The sequence below is a fragment of the Phacochoerus africanus genome, chromosome 15, assembly GCF_016906955.1.
Source record: "Phacochoerus africanus isolate WHEZ1 chromosome 15, ROS_Pafr_v1, whole genome shotgun sequence".
NCBI classification, from domain to species: domain Eukaryota; kingdom Metazoa; phylum Chordata; class Mammalia; order Artiodactyla; family Suidae; genus Phacochoerus; species Phacochoerus africanus.
Window position 1 is genome coordinate 16,490,633 of NC_062558.1, and position 18,792 is coordinate 16,509,424.

Sequence of the window (18,792 nt, forward strand, 5' to 3'; positions counted from 1 at the left end):
TCCTGCTAAGGAGTTGGAAATACCCATGTTTTTCAGGCTGTGTGGCACCAATCACCTTTCTTGGCCTCTCTCATTCTATGGCCAGCTAGTTGAGTTAAAAGGCTTCATTTCAACATCCAAAAATGGCATCCTTGAATACAATTTATTATTCACCATTGTAAGAGAATAAGCGCTTAATGCATTGTTGGAATAAAAAATTCTTTTTCTTTCTGACAATTAAAAATTAAATGCACATCAGTTCCTTGGAAAAGATGTGTTTATAATAACGCAAGCAGTGATAGGATTGGAAAGATTGTAAAGAGGCGGTTCTAGGGCCTTATAACCCTACGGCTAGGGGAATCACTTAAATGAACTATAAATAACGTTCCCTTGATTAACCTATCTTAATTCCACTGGTGTATTTTGCATAATCTTTTCCTCAGGTGATCATTAATAAGGCATCACTTGAAGACTATTTAATAATGCTGAGATGAAGTGGAGACTTAAGTCAAGCCCTTCTCATGGGGACTTTTCTCAGCTCCCAACGACCACCTGGGATTCATCTCCATTCCCTGATTCTGTGTTTCAAATCAGCCACTCAAAGATACTATTTGCTGTCAGCAAGTCCCCTGATTTATTTAATCCTTCCTCAAAATGTGTCCTGAAATTCTCCCAATTTAACCCCTATTTGTCATGAAGGCAGCTCCTCTGCAGTGACTAAATCACTCTCCAGCATTGTCAGGTGTTAGCCGAGGCCCTGGAGCTGTGCTGGTGGCCTGGGGAAGTGAGACCAGCCCCCAGCAATACTGCTATGACTTTATCTTCTCAACAAATCATCAATAGATTTTATTTTTCAGTTAGGCTTATAATCTCCACCACTCCTCTCCAAAAGTAAGAACATCCAAGCATACTACAAGCATATGGTACTGTCAGAAACTCAACATATCTTTATATTTATCATTTTAAGAAGGACAGTACTGTAGTTCCTGTCATGGCACAGTGGTTAACGAATCCAACTAGGAACCATGAGGTTGCAGGTTCGATCCCTGGCCTTGCTCAGTGGGTTAAGGGTCTGGCGTTGCTGTGGCTGTGGCGTAGGCCGGCAGCTACAGCTCTGATTAGACCCCTAGCCTGGGAACCTCCATATGCCGTGCGAGCGGTCCTAGAAAAGGCCAAAAAAAAAAAAAAAAAGGACAGTACTGATTCTATCTATAATATGCACCTATTGTTTTTCGCTGTACATAGTATGAAAAAGGTTCACATAGACAAGGAGAAAGGAAGAAAAATAAGTAGAAAAGAAAAAAGAAGGGTCATAAAAATTCTTTGATTGACTTAAAAACAGATTGAGACAATCAAATCTGATGTAGTCTAGTTTCATCTGGAGTTCCCGCCGTGGCTCAGTGTAAACGAATCTGACTAGTATCCATGAGGACAAAGGATCAATCCCTAGCCTCGCTCAGTGGGTTAAGGATCCGGCGTTGCCGTGAGCTGTGGTGTAAGTCGCAGGCATAGCTTTGTTCTGGTGTTGCTGTGGCTATGCCATAAGCCAGTGGCTACAGCTCTGATTCAACCCTTACCCTGGGAACCTCCATATGCTGCTAATGCAGCCCTAAAAAAAAAAACAAAAAAAAAAAAACAAAGGGCATTGTTTCATTAGCCAAGGGATTAAAAAATAACCATGGTTTGCAAAGCATAGGAAATCCTAGGACAAGAGAGGTGACACTTTTTCTTCCCTAAAAGAGCAGGAAGAATGCGCTATAATCAGCAAGAAAAACTGGAGGGAATAGATTCAGTTTTGTGGTGTGCTGAACATCCTCCTTAAAATTCACAACTCCTACGTACAGCCTCAACCTTCCTCTGTTTTGAGGTGTTCTGAAGACACAGGATTGCACTCATTGAAGGGCAGCCCACTTTTTTATTAAGCTTTTTATTTTGAGGTAGTTGTAGATTCTCATGCAGTTGTAAAAAATTATTGAGATTCCATGAACAATTTACCCAGTCTTTCCTAATCACAGACATCTTGCAAATGATAGTGCAGCATCCCCTTCATGGTGCTGACATCCATACAGTCAAGATACAGGACTCAGAGTTACCGTCATGGCTCTGGGAAAATGAGTCTGATTAGCATCCATGGGGATGCAGGTTCCATCCCTGTTCTTGCTCAGTGGGTTAAGGATCTGGCATTCCTGTGAGCTGTGGTGTAGGTCACAGATGCGGCTCAGATCTGGAGTTGCTGTGGCTGTGGCATAGGCCAGCAGCTACAGCTTTGATTTGACCCCTAGGCTGGGAACCTCCATATGCCACAGGTGTGGCACAAACAAAAAAGATGCAGGACTCTTCCATCACCAGGATCCCTCTTCTTGCCCTTTTATAACCACACCCACTTTCCCTCTACCTCCCCCCTCTTAACCCTAGTCACCGCTAATCTTTTCTCCATCCCTATAATTTTGCCATTTAAGAATACTATATATTCAGTAGGTTAAGAACCTGACTAGTATCCATGAGAATGTGGGTTCGATCCCTGTCCTTGCTCAAGTGGGTTAAGAATCCACAAGCTGCGGCATAGATCACAGATGCGGCCCGAATCTGGTATTGCCATGGCTGTGGTGTACATCTCAGCTGTAGCTCAGATTCAATGCCTAGCCTGGGAACTTGAATATGCTGCAGGTGCAACCCTAAAAGGAAAAAAAAATTCTCTATAAATGGAACCACAAGTATGTAATGATTGGGGTTGGCTTTTCCCCCCAGCATTTTTCTGGAGGGATTCTTTCGGTTTGTTGAGCTTATCAATAATTTATTCCTTTTTATTGCTGAGTAGTATTCCACATTATGGATGTACTGTGATTAACAGAATGGTTAACAATCTGTGTGCTCTTTGAAGGACATATGAGTTGTTTCCAGTTTGGAGCTATTACAAATAAAGCTGCTATAAACATTCATGCACAGGTTTCTGTGTGAACCTAAGTCTTCACTGATCTAGGATAAATGCTCAGGAGTGCAACTGCTGAGTCACACAGTAGAGGCATGTTTACTTTTTAAGAAACCGACAGAGTTCCCGTCGTGGCTCAGTGGTTGATGAATCCAACTAGGAACCATGAGATTTCGGGTTCCATCCCTGGCCTTGCTCAGCGGGTTAAGGATCTGGCGTTGCCATCAGCTGTGGTGTAGGTTGCAGACACAGCTCGGATCCTGAGGTGCTGGGGCTGTGGCGTAGGCCGGCGTCTACAGCTCCGATTAGACCCCTAGCCTGGGAACCTCCATATGCCGCAGGAGCGTCCCAAGAAATGGCAAAAAGACAAAAAAAAAAGAGAGAGAGAGAGAGAGAAAGAAAGAAAGGAAGGAAGGAAGAAAGAAAGAAAGAAAGAAACTGCCAAACTGTATTCCAGACCAGCTGCCCCATTTTTCTTCCCAGCAGTATCACACGAGTGATACAGTTTCTCTGCATTCTCATTGGCATGTGCTGTTGTCATGGTTTATTTTTAGCTAAAGCCAGAGATCCAGTTTAAGACAAAAATTGCTAGCAAGATTTTCAAATTTAACAAACTTTATTATTTTTAACATTACTCAGAGATCAAATAAATATGCACATTCCTATATATCCCTATATATATATATATCAAAAGTATGTATACAGATAAATATGGCTTATTGTTATATAACTACATATAGTACATATATATGTGTACATGTATGTATATCTCAAAACAATATCTGCTCTCTTTAGTTTAAACTCTACAACTTAAAAGCTGTGCACTTTAGACAAGTTCCTTAACATCTCTGAAGCTCAGTTTCCTGATATCTAAAAACTACTCCTCCAAGTAAGACACTGTATTAAAGGAATAGCATGTGTAAAGAGCTGTTTAATGAACACTGAGTCCCTTCCTCCACATCACTCCGTTTGAGCCTCATTTATTCTAACCTACAGGCTTCCTCTCAATCCATTCCCAACACCTCTGAGAACCACTGCTTCCATTCAGTTTTATAGCTCTCTCTCCCCTCAGTTTAGACAAATATGAACATAGCTTAAAAATCAGTTAAGATGATGGAACAGAAATGGCATAACTGCTTTCAGAAGACAAGCACAAACCCAGCTCTGCCACCTATGACTGTGTGAATGTGGGCCATTATTTCACGTCTCCAGTCAATGTCACTGATGGTTCAACTCTTACATCTTTAGAATGGACAGACTCAGACCTGCTTTACCTGTCCTCCAGAGCTGCCAAGTTCAATTGAAAGAAATATGTGAAAGCAACTTGTAAACAGTAAAGAGCTACACAACTACATGGCAGGTAAAACAAGGGGAGTTATAGAAAATAAAGTCCAGGATCCTGAAAGGTCCCATTCATTCTGCCATGGAATGTCAAAGTAGAGAAATGGCAGGAGCCACAGAGATTTCTGAGTCTAGGACAGTGATGGCCCAGAGAATGGAGTTCAAGAAGACCATACTACAAATTCTCTTTGCATTTGTTTACGTAAACAGCCAGAAATGAATTCACCAACAGCCTCACTTGGTCCTCATCAACAGCTGCCCCAGGCACTCAGGGGTGAAGGAGATTTCAAGGGCAGAGGGGCTGGGAGTTCCCTCTCAGTGATAAGGAAGAACAAATCTGACCCCATATTGCATCTGTTTCTTTTACTTTAAAGTTTGTATTCTATTGGTTTTGCTATAAGTTAATCACTAAAAGAATGTTACCTATAGACTGAAATATACCTGATAGCTGATTCTCAGTGCTCTGACCTTCAAAGATAGAACACTCTTCCATTCCTGCAGAGATATTGCAGAACAGAAAATAACATTTTTCTAATTGAAGGTTTAAAGGAACATTGTAGCCAGATCTACAAGACAGGAAAGCTGAAAGAACAAAGGATTCTAGCACCAAGAAGTTTGCAACAACCAGCCACATCTCCCTCCCCTTTTTGTATAAGCCTGAATTCTAACTCAGGTAAGATGGTTCTTTGGGACACTTGTCCACCATCTTCTCAGTCTGCTTGCTTTCTGAATAAAATGGCCATTCCTTGCCGCAGCAACTCATCTTTCGATTTATTGGCCTGTCCTGCAGCGAGCAGTAGAGTTTGGACTTGGTGACACGCTCACAAACTCACGTGGACTCAGATGTGTTAGGGTTTATCTGGCTCAGTTAGATGGAAGCAGATTATGTAATTTAATTTTAACTCAACTAACCTTCACCAAACAGACAAAGGGCTTTAAAAGATTCCTGCAACAAGCCTTAGATTGAAGATAATTCAAAAAATACAGGTTTCACCGAGAAAATGACAGAATTGATACTGTTCTCCCTCTAAGATAAGTACTGTAGTCCTAAAGCCACAAAACAAGGCAGAAAGGCAGACAACATGAATCCAACAGTCAGTCAATCAAAGCATCCTTAAATGAGTTGAGACTATTTAAAATGTAGATAAGCATCCACGACTGACAAGGCTGAATCTCACTTAAACTATTTAAACCTATGGTTTAATTTTTTTATCTCATTTTTTTTTTCTTTTTAGGGCCACATCTGTGCCATATGGAACTTCCTAGGCTAGGGGTCAAATTGGAGCTACATCTGTGATCTATGCCACAGCTTGTGGCAACACAATCTTTTATCCACTGATCAAGGCCAGGGATAGGACCCGCATCCTCCAGAAGACAATGTCAGGTCCTTAACCTGCTGAGCCACGATGGGAACTCCTATCCCAAACTTTTTAAATTTAGATTTTGCACAGGTTTATCAGCAAAGTAGTGTGGATATATAACTTTCCAATAAATATACTTTAAATGTGTTACTATTGGGGTACACAATTAAAATAATGAGACCATCGACCTAGGGTATCCTAGTTCTTTAAGGTGTTGTTTTCCCCAGTTTAGACTTTTGTGCTAGACACCAACAGACCACCACACATGGACACGAGGGCATGAGGGTGGATTTTCTCTGTCAGTTTGGCAGGTTGATCTCACTAATACCATGTCCCTATACTTTCTAGAGCCTCTAAAGACTTTGCCTTCATCCTGTCAAGGTGGAGGTCTGGAAGCCACTGTAGACTCCTCATTCAAATCTCTACGAAGCCCATGGGTTGTCAACACCCCAACATTCAGTGACTCTTGGGAAGATATCTAGCAGGTATCTCTATCACGCTTTATTGTTGTACTGCTATGCCAAAGAGAAGAGCTAGTGTTTATTAAGCACTCACTCTATGTCAGACCCTCAGCTAAGGGCCTCGTTGTGAATCACCTCACCACATGGTCATCATGACACTGTGACAGCCTCTACAGTTATTATCCACCTTGTCCAGATGTGGTAAGTGAAGCTAAGGATGCTTAAGTAATTTTCTCAAGATCCCATGCTGATAGTTGCTCTAGTCAAGATTCAAAATTGTGCATCTGACTTGAAACTTCCTCTTAATTATGTATGCTACTTTACATGCACAATAATAATAACTTTATTTCTATGTACTAAGATTTCTGTACAATGTACTCAGAATTAACTTCTAAAATTTGTCTCATTCTAAATGTGATTTTGCTTCATCTTGGGATCAAATATTTACCAGAGCGACTCATTGATCTCATAATAAACAATATAAGTTACAATTATATTTACTGGAATTATTTCTACAAACAGATTTTGAAAAATGTATCTTACCAATCCTTGAAAAAACTGCTTGAAATTATTTCTACCATGAAGCAGGGTATAAACAATAATACAATCAAATGTATCTGGCTTACTACTTGCTCAGATGTATCTAAGATTATCAGTTAAAACTCCTAGCAACCAAGGCAATGAGAAAAACTCAGGGTGTCATCCATTATTTCCACATATTCAGATAGTTCTTGCCCATAAATGTTGAGGAATCCTGAGTTCTCTTCTTGGATGTCCTCTTTATGAATACCTAGGTTGTGATTTTAAAAGCGCTATAATTTACAAAGCACAGCCCACACCACATGGACTGAAATACCACTTTCTTAACATGGCTATTTTATCCTTGATGAACCATCATATTTATCCTTATAAACACTTCATTAAATATCGCTCTATCTGAAAAGTGAAAAATTCAGCATTCAATGAACAAAGCACTTCAGTAGCCCATATATAATTTATATTTGCAATAAAGCAAAAATAGTCACTTGATTCAAATCTTTGATTTTTTTATTGCTGACACCAGCATTACTTGAATAGCACAAGATAACAAGAACAATGTTTGAAAAAGCAGAATGAATTACTATGAATATAAGAGGCAGTTTCTTGCTTTATTTATCCCAGACCAATAACAAAGTTGCCTGGTTTCCTCCAGAAAAAGTTTTTTTCACCTTTTTCACAGCAAGTTGGGATTCATGGAAATCATTTCATGGATATAACTTTATTACTTTAAACAACAATTTGGGGGGAAACAAACCAATGCTTTTTGACACCAGTTGTGACAACATGCCTTCATTTAGAAAGAACAATAGTATAGTGGCTTAATATTTTAATTAAATATTAAAAATCAAGGTAGCTAGTTTTTCTCCATATGTCAGAATTCACATATATTTCCTTGATAGAGCTTCCTCACCCAGTGAAAAATCTTTTAAAAATTACTCGTGGCTCAGCAGGTTAAGGATCTGGCATTGTCACTGCTGTGGCTCTGGTTACAGCCATAGCATGGGTTCGATCCCTGGCCGAGGAACTTCTGTTCCCTGAATGGCAATGAGTGCAGCAAAAAAGAAAAAGAAAAGAAGGGGGGGGGAGTCACTGAATTGAAAAAAAAAATGAAAAAAGAAAAGAAAATAGGTTATGCAGATCCAATACATCCCTCTCCTATTTATAGACCAAGAGCCAGAGCCTGCTTGAGAAAACTTTCTTTTTCAGATTTTATGTTACTGCATGCCTCCTGGCTCTTATTTTGCATCCCTCCTTAAGCCATCGTTTCACAACTGTAATGGGAAAAAAGCACTTACTCATTTTCTCTGATTTCCCATCTTCACTATTTTTTTTTTTAGATGGACCATCACAATCTTAAAGGAAAACTCCATTTTTTGGTAAGTTCTGCCCTTGCACAAGTGCACTGCCTCTTTGTCACCCAGTGGAAGCAGGGACTCTTATTTCCTGCAAAGGTATTAGGGAAGTGCTCCCAGCTGAAGGTATTTATTCAATTGCAATTGTTGTTTGGAAGTCTAAAATACTAAGGGTGGTTCCAGGAGCTACTGTTTAAAACAATGCAATGCCTGTTTAGAGGGAAAAATCAGTACTTGAAAATCTGAGTTGGTTTAAATAGTAACTCTGCATCCAAAAAAGAATTCTTAAAGTAACATTTATATGCCAGGCACATGTTTTTAATTTTAATAACATTAGCCTACCTAAATAAATATGTAGACCCTAATAGTTATTCTCTTTATTTTGATATTTTTGTATATTATTCTATTTTAGTGAGTTTGCAAAGAAGCTAATGAATAACAATGAAAGAAAAATATCTATCTGTCAGTAACAAAGTTGTTGTGGTTTATAGTCATGGCAAAATGCTGTATTGGAAAAAAATCTGTTAAAAAGTAATAGAAGACTGCTCTAATTTTGAAAGAAATGACTGTATATCCCTATAGGATAATGTCAGATAAAAAGAAATCTGTGTTCTTTGTACAATTGTGTTTGCTGACATTTATATAAGCATAATAATGCTTTCAGGGTATTTTCATAGTTGTTCACTTAACATGGGATTAACATCAAAATCTTCGTAATTATCTGAGATCACGCATTCGAAAGTGGTGTGGCAAAACATGCTAATGGTTAAAACATTCTAGCAGTTTTAATACTAAACAGATTAACACACATGAAAGTAATACAATTTCTGCATTGAACAATACGTCAGACTAATTATTTGGGTGAAGAGAGAATTCTTACGAAATGGTACCCTTTCTAGCTACTGCTTTCTATTCTTGTAGAAAAACTATAGCAATCGGCTAGGAAACTGCATGAGCAATACGCATGGGTGTGCATGACTCATGGATCTGAAATATTATTCTGTGGCTTTGTCATCACACAATTTTAGGAAACCACCACTTCTGGGGTTTTCTTTAAGTAAAATTGAGAACCAAAACATGACAACAGGAAGACAATCCAGAAGAGCGAAGGTGGGATTATAAACCAAAAAATAAATAAATAAATAAATAAATAAAGCATAAAAGAGATTGCTACTTGGCAAGAACAGCTAGGCATTTTTTTATAACCACCAGCAAACAAATGTACGTCCACACCTTATTCATTTTTGAATAATAAAGAAGCATATTTTAATATATACCCCAGAGACTTTTAAAAATATTTCTCTGCCTCAACCGTCCCACCTGGACATGAGAAGAAAATGGGTAGTCATTTATAAAGTAATATGAAACTATAAATTAATTGCCCATCATGCCCACGTTTTTTGAATCCACGTGGAAATGGACCTCACATCCCAGACCTAATTATATTATAATCCTTGTTGCATTCAGTTACAAGGGTCAGGGTGGGGTGTGAAATCTTGGAAACTGGAACGTAACAAATGCAGGTGCCTCCCCCCCCCCACCAGACACAGAGAATGTGGGTTAAAAGACGGTAACTGTGTAACTTCAGCTGCGCCTGAAAGGAGGTGGGGGTGTCGAGGAGTTAAATCATGTTGTTTCCCTCTTATGCAGAGAGAATCCATAAAAAGAGATTTATTATCATATTTTTCTTTTTAAAATGTAGTATTTGTTTTCGACTTTAAAAGTGCTCCTCGGTATGGAGCACAGTAAATATTACAATTTTGTTAAACAGCAGCCAAGATTTAATTGTCTGTGAAATATAAGACTTAGGACCTTATTCGAGTTAACTACTGTTCTGCCGACTCCAACGAGGCTGGCCTGCGGTGGCCGAACTCGCCGGGCGCTGCCACTTGCGAAGGTGGCCCGCGGGTTACTGGAGGACTGGAGCGGCCGCACACCGGAGGGATCCCAGCCCAAGGGCTTGGAGTTGTATTCCTCCTGCAGCCGATTTGAAGTGACTTTGTACAAAACGTCAAACAAGAGTAAGCAGCCACAGAAAACAGAACAGAGCGTGCTAACAGGTTTAACATCGAGAGAGAGAGAGACAGAGAGAGAGAATCCGGGAATGGCTAACCAATACTGGAGAGAAAGGGCATCATTGGGTGGAAAAGGGAAGAAAGGAAGCTGGGGAGAGGTACACCAAGGGCTCCACATGAGCACCGCACAGTGTATCACTACTGTGGGCACGCCGGACGCTGGCCAGGGAGAAGCCCTTTAACTAGGCTCCGCGCTCCTGGCACCGGGTGCTGGAAAGCCTCGGCCGCCCGGGTCCCCTCCCCGCCCGCTCTCTCCTCCCCCTTCCCGGCCGCGACGCCCCCTCCCCTCCCCGCGGCGGCTCCGAGGATCTTTCCTCCACCTCCAGGTCCATAGAGAAAGCGGGCGGCGGCAGATTTGCCCCGGTGGCATCGCAGCCACAAGCCTACCCGTAATTGCAAAGCAAACAAGGCTGAAATATTGGATTGGTCTCAATCGTGACAAGATCTACGCTTTTGCCGCCAATTTGTTTGCGCAGCTCTATTTAAAGGGCCTTGATTGAGGAAATGTTGAAAATAGCGGGGAGGGTTCCCTAATGAGACCTCGGGAGGAAAGCGCGGGGGACTCTGGCGCGGGCGGGGGAGGGGCTCCGTTAACCCCTTCCTGCCTGCCGGGGGCGAAAAGCCCCGGAGCCGAGCAGGTCTCCATTGCGTGCTGCCCTGCGCCGTGACACCCCCAAGGCTGCGGCCTGAACTCCGGAAGCGCCCTCCGATGCCACCCGGCCCTCGGCTGTGCGGCCAGGTCCCGGTAGCTGGAAGAGAGGGCGAGAAACGCGAGAGCCAGGAAAAGACACACACGTTTATTGCGCGCAGCCCGGGTGTGTCGGGCATCCAGCCCCGTGTGCGCCTTGATCTCACCTATCTGCCGAGCGCCCCGCGGCCGGCGTCGCTACCCCATTGGTCAGATGCGCAAACCAGGCTTAGAGAAACCAGCGGGAGGGAGCCGGAGCCCGCCACGCCAGCTCTGGAGCTCGGGAGGCTGAGGGCCCAGAGGAGGCCAGGCCGGACTAGGTCTCCCCCTCTCCGTCCCACACCGGCGACACAGAGCCCTCGCGCGCGCTGTCCAGCCAGGGAGCCTTCCCTGGAGCCTTGGCGATGAAGGTCTGCTACCTTTGGGTTGACAGGGTCCTTCCGCCTCTAGCCCCGGTTGCTTTCAAAATAAAGAAAATTGAAATCCTATTGCAACTAGGGATGCGCGGAATTCACTCTATTTTGCCGTCCCAGTTACACAAGCTGTTTAAGCACCCACTCGGCACAGAGCCTTGATTGGGCTCTCAGGGAACCCACAGTCACAGGAGGGGAAAGACATGTGCCCAGGGATCTACCAGAGAGAAGATGAGGGAGCACCAACGGGAGTTCAGAAAAAGGGAGACTTCATTTGGGGAGCAGAAAGAAGAGAAGTCATACCTGGAAATGCTTCCTGGAGGAGATGACATTTACATTGGGCCCAGTGGAAACCAAGAAGTGTGGATTCTCTAACAAAGGAGAGAGGCATGTTGTTTGCCAAACCCACTAGCAAGTCGAGGGGTGCCAGACCCACAACAGGGGACAATCAAGGGGTCAGACTTTGGCCATCTGCTGATCTTCAAGCTGCCCCTCTAACTTGGAGAATGTGAGTTGATCAAGTTGTGAGCCAAAGTTCCAGTGTCTTTTAGGATTAGAAGCCTAGGATTGCGGAAGATACCAGCGGCTGGACTTTGACCCTGCAGGGGCCCTGGACTTGGGCCAAAAGGGACTGTTAAAGGGCAGGCAGGGGCAGGAAAATGGTACAGGGCACTCTCACCGGGGTTCCTATTAGAGTCACATATTACCAGGCTTTCCCCAGAGAGATCTACTCAGAGATGTACCTTGGCCAATCGGAAGTTTGTCTTTCTGGAGTCACAAGCAGAGGCAGACTGGGAAAACTGAAGCCCCTGGGAGAGCAGGGAGACCTGGTTTCAGTGAGACTTCCCCAAGAAGGATCTGCGCCTTCTGTCGGCAAAACAAAAGAGCATCAGCCCCACGGGTCTAGTGGAGCCTGTCAGTGTGTTCTGAATGGAATTCTGCTTTTTCTGTACGCAACCAATTCTTCAGTTTGGAGTTGGATGCTTTGCAAGCAGAATGCAGTTCCATTTTTTGTTCCTCAAGGTTTTGGCCTGTGTTAACTTCGGTGGGCATTCGCACAAGTATTACAAAGAAAATGCGTTCTCTTCTGGAAGTTGGAATAAAGTCATGCCTCTCCAATCACGCTGAAGATATAGAATCTGTAACAACAAATTCGCCTCCTGGTGCTGCGAGTTCCCAGCCAGCATCCTGCCTTCTCTGTTTATGTTACAACTTTTCTGCCTGCAATTATTTTTATTTTAATTTTCTGTCACTTTAACAGAAACCAGAGCCTTTTCCTTTAATGTTTTGTACACAACATGTTCATTTGGATAAGATGTTCTTTCCTATCCTCTTATAGCTTGCCTTTCTCTGTGTAGCATTCTGCATCAGGAGTTTCTAATATTTCTACACCCCCCCCTTTTTTTAAGAACTTGTCCCTGTCTTGCTTTATTTGTTTGTGTGAAATTTAGTTTGAAAGGAGATCAGAGAGAGCAGGAGGGGTTTGTAATAAGAGAATGACCGAATGACCCAAAGGCTGATTATCTGTCATTAACTGGAGACTTGGTGTACCCAAATTACCAGGGAGACCTCAGTCTGCCGGATCCAGAAAGGCTAGCATGGAATGCAGGGCTGTTGAGGCTCGTGGTGTTGCAAATGAAGACACTGCCCACACATTTTCTTAAGGAGGTTTCCTTCAAAACTCAGCTCAGGTTCAGTGGACAAATGCATTACATTCTGACATGCTGTACCCAGGTTATAAAAAAAAAAAAAATCTCTGCTGAAAGATTAACTTCAATGTTTCTATAACTAACTTTTCTGTTGTTTCATTAGGATCAAAATTGCAGTTAATTGTCTAAGCTCTAGAGAATATTGAGAAATCAAGCCAAGCTGCTTTTGATCTGCTAAACACAAGCCTTGTAAAAATCGAGGTTTGCCATTAATATCAACAATAAAATGGTTTCTTTTTGTTAACCTGAAACCTAACCATCTCGATGAGACCTTGTCTAGAAGCAAAGGCCCTGGAAGAAAAGAGAAAGAGTTTGGAAGAAACTGCCAGGGATAGAGAAATCTATCTCTGTGAATTTGCAAAGGAGGCTTCAGAACATGACTTCCCAGAGTGCAAGCCACACTGCAGTTAGAACTGAGAATGCACTGGGGCCTCAAGCCACAAACAGACCCTTCAGTCACGAGGGTCTGTGGATGAGTGGTTTGTCCACAGCCCCACATTTTAAGCTGCTATTTGCTTTTATTTTATTCTGAACCTCAGACTGTATTGCAGACCAGTTGATGTCTATTACCTACCATTTCCTTGGAGTGTGTTTTCAAAATCACAATTTCTTCCTCATCTGAATGTTGAATGCTTTCCTCCAGGCTTGGAAGAAAATATTGCAAGCGTGTGCAGGTAATTAGATTGAAACAAGAATGTGAATGATTAGTTAACATAAATCCTATGGAGTGTATTTTCTTGCGCAGCTTTTGCCCTAAACTCCATCTATATTTTACTGCAAAATAGCAAAGATTGAATTTACTGTCCCTCTTAGGCCCAGCATAATTACATGAATAACTCATCCCATGTATGCTTCATGCTGCCTTTGCATGCATTATCTTTTGTTCCCTTCAGTCTGGGTAAGTATTTTAGCTTTACACACAAATGTGGATACCTGGCAATGAATCTAGTTCTCCCCAGTCAATAAAGAACCTCCAGAACAGCAGCACATTTGCCAGTTAATGTGAAGACCTAGTCATTGATTCTTTGGAGAAAATGCAAATTCTCACTACCTATAATAGTGACATTAAGATTTGTCTTACACATTGTACACTTTAATTATTGTACCTAGTGTAATACATCAATTATGTTTCAGTTTTAAAATATTTTTCTTAAAGGGCTTTACTTAAGGCTGAACCAGTGTCTTATTCTTCAACACTTTCAGGTTCTATGACACCAAAAACCTTGTAAATGCAGGTTTTGCTGGAAGGCAAATTGAAGAGAGTGTTGGAGAGAAGGGGGGAGGTAGGGAGGGAAGGAGGGTAGAGAGTGAGGGGGGAAGAAAGAGAGAGAGAATGGCCAATTGGGGGGGAATGGATTTACAAGCACCCAGCAAGTTCTAATTTTCTCCATTGACTTGAATGTTTCCTAATCAACATGGAACAATCAGGCCCTCCATAGTCACCGCTGCAACTGGATCAACTCCTCCCTGCCCTGTCTGCACGGATCTGCTCAGATGGGAAAGAGGAGGCAAGCTGGCTCCCTTACAAAATACCCCACCCCCTTCCAAAATCAAAAAAGAAAATGCTCAGAAGAAACGAAACCTCCTAAGAGCCAAGGGCAGCTCTTTCTGCCCTTCATTTCTCAGACAGACAGGATGAGTCCAATCAAACTTGATTCTGCTTTATAGATGTGTACTTGGAGCACCATCGTATTGCTGGAGCCACTGTCATTTGCCAGGTCTGAAGACCACTATATCCCAAAAGTTTAAACCAGAAAGGGAGGGACCACAGAATCCCAGTTAGAATGGAGACTCTTGCCGCCACTGTTCTAGATGACCTAAAGTTTCTTGGGCTAAATGGCTAGCACGTACAACAGCTCAACTCAATCCTACCCTAAGACAGACAGAAAGGCAAAGCGATCAGGGTGTCACAAGAAGCACCATTCTTGTAGCAGGTGAGGCTAGAGTGGCATCTGCAAGAACACATTGCTTTTTCTGCCACCTTCTGGGTTTGATGTTCTCTCTGGGGTTCTTAGCAGGTTCTGGGGGCCACCTTATATACGAGCATCATAGGTATTCAAAGAAATGCTCAGAGTCACTTCTGCTATGTTGGTTAGGGAAATGAGGTAAAACGAGATTTGAAAAACTGAAGGGAATTGAGCCATAATTCCTGTAAACATAAAATGTGTGTTTATGGCCCTCTGGCCTGGTTCTTTTCAGGTCCAGTTTATTTTGAGTTCTCATGAGCAAAACACAAGATACAAACTGCCCTTGCCTTTGAAATAATAAATACCTCGAAAAGATCTGTATTTTCCCTAAAAACAGACTGAAGTTTTTAAGAAAATGTTTAGTTTAAAACAGATTGATTTTAAAAGTACTATCTCACAAAACCAGAATGTCTGCAAGGGAATGTGCAGCCTCTCGGGGCTCTTGGAGTCTTTTCCAGGGGAAGGGGTGGGAAGGAAGGAAAAGAGACAAGAGACATGAGCCCAAAATAAATGTTTGACCCCAGTTCTGTCTGCTTAGCTGAAGGCAGATGTAATGGGCAGCACAGGGTGGTGGGGGCGGTGTTGGGGGAACACATCAATAGCTTCAAGGATGTCAGATAGTCCCCCAAATCAGGACTGCCCCCTTGTCCCAGAAAGCCATCTCCCCACCCAGGTAAGACTGATTGCAGCTGGGCCTCAGAAAAGGGGAAGCACTTAGCATGCCCTTGCCTGGCAGAATTCATCTTGAGGGCACCCCAGCCAGCAACTTTGCAGCTGCTCAGCCCCTGAAGTATCGGACCCTGTATCCTTTGGAGAGTAGCACACTAGACGCCACACTAGTACAGCCCGGGATGGGGTCCCCAGGCTGACGGCTAAGCTAGGAGCTTCACCTTCCTCCTTTTTTTTCCCCACTTCCCCACCATCACCACCACTAACATTACCTCCACCACAATCACCTCCACCGAGCTCCCCACAAGGCCCAGGCCACCTAGGCTGGAGGCAAACCTGAGGTGGCATCTTTGCCTCACAGTTTTCCAAAGCAGCAAACTAATCCAGCCTCCCACTAGACCTGGAGCAAAACGTCCCAAAGAGGGCACTGCATGAAAAGAGTGGACTATTTGGTTGTGCATTCAGACTGGAAATCAGATGGTTAAGGACCCTGGAGTTCTCCCATTTGTCCCCTACACCCCAAACCACCACTTGAGGGTTGTGGCCTCTGCATTGTGGCTTTCTGAGATTCAGGAAGCCCTGAACCCTTGGATCACATTAATTAACTGGTGATGACACGGCCAGTGAGCACCTATGTTCAGATTAGTATCTTTTACAACTTTTTTCTGTCCCTTGTTGTCCATCTATTTTATCACTTCCAGGTTCTTGGGGACCATGAAGTGGTTCATCCATTTTGTTTGTTTGTTTCAATTAAAATAGCATGAGAAAGGTGAAAAGTAGCATGTTCTGGGGACTTTGAGGCCACTAGCCTCTAGTGGACACAGCATTGGGTCCTTGGCTCATCCCTCTGCCTGGTCTCTTCATCCTCCTTTAGATTCTCTAACCCCTCTCTGTTCTGAAAGCAGCCTACAACTACTGTTCCAGCATTTTTATCTGTTCCCAGACAGGGTGCAACCATCTTATTTTATCTGTCTGCTCCCAAGGCCTAGATGTGTTTTTATAAACAAATTTTTTTAATGTATCAAATGTCAGAGGATTGAACTACCAGTATTTACACATGCCTGCCTCCCCAGCGAACATGTAAACACAACCCTGACCACACTACCTATATTTTTTCCTTGAAGAACAAGGTCTTTAATAGACTCTCCTTGTGCTCAAAACTGTAGACCTACCCAAGGTGGGTGTTTGAAGCTCTAGATGGCTATTTTGTTCTGAGCCCAAAAGGCACTTACCAACAAATCTGGTTTCACCTACTTCCCACCTCTGTTCTCTGCTGGGGGCACAGGGAACACTGACCCTTTGCTGCAGGGACAGAATGGGCCCTCAGGAGTTCCCAGCCTGGGATACTGCCACTCTGCCTGAGTTCCCTTTCCTCTCCTTGAAGCCCAGCCACCTAAAACCAAACCACGTTCTCACCGCTGCTACCCGGGGCTTTGGGGTTAGTGGCTGGCAGCCACCAGAGTCCCTGACAGCACAGAAGTTGGGTTACCCTCCCAACCCCACTCTCTATTCATGCTGACCTTGCCTTCCACTCCCAAACCCTACCCCCAGGGGAAAGAAAAAAAAAAAAGCACACAGCAGGCAAGGAAAAGACCCTCCCTCATCGAATCCTTGGAATGGGACACCCTTTGCGTCTCTGCTGCCTGGGCCCTGACTCCGCCTGCCTTCCTGAATGGACCCCCAAGGCGGAGGAGTTGGTCTCCCCTGGGCATCCCAGGCCAGGCCCAGCGAGGAGTCCCCTGCCGCCCCCCGACCATCCCAGTCTTTGGCGCACTCCGCGTGGGACACTCTTTTCCACACAGACCCATCCGGCAGAATCCTCAGCTTCACAGCGGCCTCCCCTCAGGGCTTCTAGCCAAGCCTTGGGGATCATTTCAAGCTCCTGACACCGGCCACCCCCACGCCCCACCCCTACCTCTTGCAAGCTTTCTCTAGGAGCTCAGGCCACAGCCACTCGGGCGCCGCGGCCCCGGTGCCCTGCGGCCGGGTGACTTACAAGTAGAGATCCATTTTCCGTTATAATGCGTTCAAGATCACGAAGGCCAGCAGTCTAAACATCCACGAGCCGTCCTCCCGGCCTGCCTCTTAAACTGGTGTTTAATGGTTCCCCTCCGATAACTAAACCTGCTTTCCACAGATGCCCGCTTTTATGGGAGAGGCAGGAATGCAGAGATATATTTATATGTTTGTTCATAAAAACTGGAAAATAAGCTCTGAACACGCTGTAAAAAATATTCAGTTACTTACCAAACAGGCTAGTTAAACCAGGGGAACACCGATACCCGCCACACAACATAGATTCGGGGAATCGAGGTGCCTGCGCTTTGAAGTCGCCCAAGGTCTTCGCCGAGGCTGGTGTCCCTGAAGAACATGGAAATAAGAGCATTTACAACTGGCGTTGACCGTTAGTCCCGGGGTCTCAGCCACGATCTCCAAAAACAGCCACAATATCACCACCTGCCCAGATGGCCCCAGCCTGGGTAACGTGGTGGGTATATCCAGCGACGATGAGGCGGGCGTTTCCAGCCTGCGCCCAGGTCAAAGCCTCAGCTTTGCCCGCGGCGCCCCGCCGCCAGCCTCGGCCAGAGACGCGCCTTTGTGGGGGCGCAGCCGCCCGCCGCCTCTGCTCCCACTGCGCCCGCTGCCTGCTGGTTTTCTTGCCTAGGTTACCTACAGAACACTTCGAAAAGCAATATCTGCCTTCTTTCCCCACACCCCTTCAAACCAGTAAGGAAAGCGGAGTGATACTGTACCTGATTTGAGATTCTTCAATATTTGAGACTTAGGGGAAAATATTTTAATAGTGAAGCATCTGTTAAACACTTGCATTAACCTCTGGCTGATAAAAAAGTTTTTTTTTTAACCCTGCCCCCCCCCTCGTTTTAATTATCTTATGGTTATGAAGGGGCAGCCAATCCTGGAAGAGGACCTCGGCAATTAGCAACGAGAACATCAAAAAGTTTTATTGCGGAGAGCGCGAGGCGCCGCCCCCGCCGCCCCGGGATTGGCGTGAGGAGCCTCTGACGACATATATTAACCCGAGCGGCCCAAAAGATGTAGCTGTACATGGAGATCTTGCTGGGAAAATCCGCTTGCTCCCCTCACGGCGTCCAGTTCCGGAGAACAGCCGCCGCCGCCGTCACCCGGGAGCCCCCACGGCCGCTGCGCAACAGCCCTCCAAGCCCCAGCCGCCGCCTTCGCGCTCCAGGGCGCCTGCAGGGCTCAGATCCTTCCCCCGAAAGGAGAGGCTCTGAGAAAATGGATGCACTGCGACCTCTCTGAAAACCCTCCGAGGGAGCACGAGAGGA

At 44.3% G+C, this 18,792-nt stretch overlaps 1 long non-coding RNA gene across 1 annotated transcript in view; it reads right to left on the reverse strand.

Moving 5' to 3' along the window:
• The window catches only part of LOC125115766 (uncharacterized), a 55,220-nt gene extending 37,044 nt beyond the window's left edge, over nucleotides 1-18,176 (reverse strand). The window contains exons 1-2 of the long non-coding RNA XR_007132167.1: nucleotides 17,942-18,176; nucleotides 17,732-17,845 (exon numbers count right to left, since the gene is read on the reverse strand). This is a non-coding gene — a long non-coding RNA (uncharacterized LOC125115766). The remainder of the gene's footprint in view (nucleotides 1-17,731; nucleotides 17,846-17,941) is intronic.
• Nucleotides 18,177-18,792: the final 616 nt, after the last annotated feature.